This window comes from Portunus trituberculatus, chromosome 19 (assembly GCF_017591435.1).
Source record: "Portunus trituberculatus isolate SZX2019 chromosome 19, ASM1759143v1, whole genome shotgun sequence".
Taxonomy (NCBI): Eukaryota; Metazoa; Arthropoda; class Malacostraca; order Decapoda; family Portunidae; genus Portunus; species Portunus trituberculatus.
In genome coordinates, this window is record NC_059273.1 from 2,770,001 (window position 1) to 2,775,000 (window position 5,000).

General features: G+C 34.8%; 1 protein-coding gene across 1 annotated transcript in view; it reads left to right on the plus strand.

The window, feature by feature from the left end:
- The window catches only part of LOC123506186 (lachesin-like), a 164,011-nt gene that overhangs the window by 11,312 nt on the left and 147,699 nt on the right, over positions 1-5,000 (plus strand). The window lies entirely within an intron of this gene.

The window sequence follows — 5,000 nt, forward strand, 5'->3', positions numbered from 1 at the left end:
ATCATTTTTCTTATCTATGTTTTCTTTTTTTTCGTTTTCCTCTTCCTCGTTTATTGTTTTTTATTCTTTTTTTCTTGTTTCTTAATTTCCATGTCTTAATATCTTGTGTTTTACTAATTACAGTCTTGTATCATTAGTCTTATTTCATTATCCTCTTGTAAACTGTTTCTTTCTCTTTTTCTGCCTTTTTATTTATTTATTATTTTCTTATTTATTCAATTTGTTCATTTGTACCAATTTACATACTCTTTTTGTAACATGTTTCTGCTACCATCTTTTTTGTACCATTTCTTTAACCCATGCCATTATTTCCTACACGATTTCCTCAATAACATTTCTCCATATACAATGTTCACTTATTTATTGATTCATTAATTTTATCTATTTATTTTCTTGTACCATCATTTTATAGACACTTTTTTTTTTTATATAGTATGTTTCTGGTAGCATCTTTTCTTGCACAATTTCTTTAACGCATACTATTATTTCCTACACGATTTCTTCAGTAACATTTCTCTCTATATAATAACATTCCTAGACCAATCCTTACTCCTTACATCGTTTCACTGTCGCTCCTCTTGACAGGTACAACAGAATACATACAGCTTTGCGGAGCGCCAATTTGACACGCCTCATTGTGGACCTGCGCCGATTAATACTGACATACTTGCTGGCGATGCACTAATGATGCTCTGTTATTGCCGTCTAACCAGCCATTACGCGCCGGTTGTCGCTACTTCAACTCGGCGTAAACTGTTGCTACCAGCCTGGCTTGTCAAAAGGGAGGAAGGGAAGGGAGGAGAGAGGGATGGACGCTCTTACCTTGCCCATGAGCGTGATGCTTCAAGTGGTTACCTGCTGGATGGGAAAAAAAGTAAGAAAAAAAAATTGCTGAGAAAAAAGTAGTGATTTTAATTTAGGTTAGGCTCGAAATAGAAACAAAAGCATTTAATATTTTTGTTACTCATATTTTCTGTATCTTTCTTTTTTATTACTTTTTCTGATATTTTTTTCCTATTGATTTATTTATTTCTGTTACTTTCTGTCCTACAATCTCAGCGACTGCATTCTCAAATACTTGGCATATTGTCCCAACTACTTTTTAGGTTCTGGTTGTTGTTTTCCATGATTTTATTGATACTTTACCAAAATTTCATGTCATCTCAAAAGAAAAAAGAAAAAATAAGCTCATGATGAAGTAACTAAGGTTTCATAAGTATTTTCATGATTTCAATGATACTTTGATGGGAATTTTATGTCATCTAAAAAAAGAAAAAGCCTCTAGTTTAAGCAGTCAATATTTCCATGATTCTAGCGCTACTTTAATGAAATCTTATATAATCTGAGAAAAAAAATAGCCTCTAGTTTAAGAAATTCATGAAATTCGTAAAATAATTCGTATTTTCATGATTTCAGTGACTGTTTCATTTTGCACCATCAAAGAAAACATGAAAATCCGAATTAATCATCTCAATGGACTTTTAAAATAATCCTGCCGAGACATAAAGCGATTGACAACACGAGCCACGATCAGATGCCTTTCTGCTCAGATATAAACTCATTCACTGCAACTAACACGTCCTTTCCCTTCTTTGACATAACCACACCATATATTTTATCTATATAGCATCATAAACTGCCTTATAATGATTCAAAACCATTAATCTTTATGTTCCCTCTTGCCTTTTCACTACCACAAAATATTTTCTCGACAACACCTTAGGAATGAAAAAAATGACGCAGCGAGCAGTGAAAAGGTTAAAGTGGCCTAGGATGAAGGACAGCCTCCGGCCATAATGTGATGCTGATGTTGTTACTGCTTTGTTATGCGTGCTGCTCTTTATATCATCACTGCCACTATAAGTTATTTTAGTTTTATATACAAGGTGTTTAATTTCCTGATGTTTACGTTCCAAATACTCATCTTTGTGTCTAATCCTGCTGTAGTTGATGTTGTTGATTTTGTTTTCGTGTTGTTATTGCAATATAATTTGTTGTACCTTCCTATATGATGTAGTGAAGCTTTCCACACTCATCTCTAATAATCATTAATATCATAATCATATCCATCAGTAATAACACAAACATAGACGCTCACGTTTTTAACAATAATTAGTATCATCGTCATCATCACATGCAGCAAAACAATAACAATCATAACGTTTGCCATAATCATCAGTATCATTGTCATTATCATCAAAAGCAACTACAACAATGCCTGACCATTCAACAATAACCACGACTACCAACATATTCATCAATGCTTACCTTTCAAACAATCATCAACAGCATCATCAGTAACAACCTTTTAATTTTACACTGTATTCACCAGGAGGAAGACAATGACAACTCCTTTTCACAATGTTCGTTTTTTTTTAACATACATCACAATAACAATAATAACCAGGCTGATATTTACTATTAACCCCTTCAATACTGGGACTCATTCTAACTTTGTGTATGATTAGACCGTTTTATTGATATTAGGAAGGGTCTATGGAGGTCAGAAGTTTGGTGGCCACAGTCTTCACTATTTTAATCCCCGACATGAGTTTCTAAACCTTTATAAAAACCACCATACACTAATTAGAATAAATATGGAAACGTATTTTGGTGCTGAAGGGGTTAATCATCACTATCATCATCACATTCACCAATACTTTCGTTTCTTTAACACTCACAATCACCATCATCAGAACATACATCACCATTCTCATCATAACCATCACTATCATTATCATATTCACCAATCCATTCCATCATCATCACAACCATCACCACCAAACGCAGCAACAAAGTAATACATTCCTGACAATCCCAGTGCTCACCCTCACTATCATCACAATCATCATCACCATCAGCACAACACCAGCAATCTCATCGCCCCGCTGTGTCGACAAGTCAATATTGCTAACCTGCCTTTGCAACACGCACATAATGCCTCGATTCATGGCCTTTTTTTTTAAATATATATACTGTGCTTCTTGATGACCGTGATAGCAATAATAGTAATGCTAGTAATAATAATGATAATAATAATAGCATTAATAACGACGACAAAACAGGGATATCGTACGCTATTAGAGAGAGAGAGAGAGAGAGAGAGAGAGAGAGAGAGAGAGAGAGAGAGAGAGAGAGAGAGAGAGAGAGAGAGAGAGCACCCTCCAATAAGGCCGTTAGCTCCACAATTAACTATAACAGCCTCTTTAGCTAGGGTAAGTTGACTGCTCTTTTCTTGATTTTACTTCCATTTCTTTGTTCTTTTCTCTTTATTCTTTTTTCAATATTTGTGTTACATTTTTCTTTCCTTTGTCTTTATTACCTTTTTATCTTTCACTTTTTTACATTTTTTCCCCTTTCATTTTGTTGTATTTCTCATTTCTCTCTTTATTCTTCTTTCTCTTATTCTGTCCGTCACTCAAATGTCCTTTCGTTCTTATTCCTTCTTGTCTTTTTTATTTTGTCTGTCTGTCATAAATTCCTTCTTTCCCTTTATTTTTTACCATTCTTTTAATCTTTTTCCTTTACCTGTCATACATTCCGGTTTTTCCTAACTATTTTCCTCTCTTCTCTTCTTTTCTGATTTATATTCCATCTATCATTCTTTCTATTGTCTTTTATTTTGCTCCTTACTGGTTAATGTGAAGAGACTTTCATGACAACCCTGGCGTGTGGTAAAGTGGATAACAAGAGTGGCGAGGAAAGATGGATTTACAAAGGTGGAGTGAGAACATGAGGTAGAGATGACAATGGAATCAAATACGAACAGGGTGGAGGACATAGAGAGGAAAAGTGGAGTAGTGTAAGGAAAATAGGTAAAAAAAAAGTGGATTGTAAGGGTGAGATGAGAAGTGGATGGGAGGAATAGAGTAAACGGATAACGTTGATAAATGTGAAGTAGTGTAAGAAAAGGAGAATTAGAAGAACTGACTAGAATGGTGAAATAGAAAGTGGATTTGATGTAAAGAAAGATAGACCGGAAGGATGTAATGAAGTAGAGTGAAAAGCGAAGGAAAATAAAGATAGAGCGAATGAATGAAGTGGAAAGATAAAGCAATGAAAATCGACAAACGTAAAAAAAGGATGAACTGATAGGAAGGATGAAGAAGGAAGTGGAGGCGATGCTGGGAAAAGAAAATGAACAATAAAACGAGAAAAGGATGACATGAATTAAATAATTAAAATAAACAAGAAAAATATATCTGTATTAATGGACAACTTTAATACGAATGTGGAATGATAGATAGACAAGTATGGAAAGTTAATAAGAGTAGATGGAGAGCTGGTGTCGATCAGAAGAGGTGGGTCTGGGGAAGCGGTGACGGGGAGCAATAACAGGTGTGTGAGTACCTGTCTACCTAAACAAGCTTCCACGTTTCATACAAATCTATACACCTACCTGTGGATCCGTGAGTTTGTTTACTTTACCCTATCATTAATTACACGCACCAAATCATGAAATAAAAAGGCAACAATAATCACAACCTCGTATTAATCATCACCACTGCTGGCTGTATACATGCTGCTGTCATTATTCTACACCAAGAGACGGATGGATCATTATGGGAAGCGAGCAGCGGGACGGGGGCAAAAAATAAATATATATAAATACCTGTAACAAATGACGCTGCAGGAATATTACCGGTGTGACATTTTGAAGTAAATGAACGAATTATACCGTAGGGGGGAGGGAAAAAAATCATAACATTAAAATCACCATTGTGACTCGTTTAGAGGGAAAATATGAATAGATAAATGACTACTGTTATTTATTTATTCATTTATCTATTTTTGTGTATATGTAGTTCGTATCATGTATTGTTTCATTGCTCTCTCTCTCTCTCTCTCTCTCTCTCTCTCTCTCTCTCTCTGATAGTAGATAATTACTAAAATAAATCAATATATTTTCTTTTATTCATTCATCATGTTTCTCTCATGCAATTTCATCTATTCTCTATACACCACTCCTCCTCCTCCTCCTCCTCCTCCTCCTCCTCTTC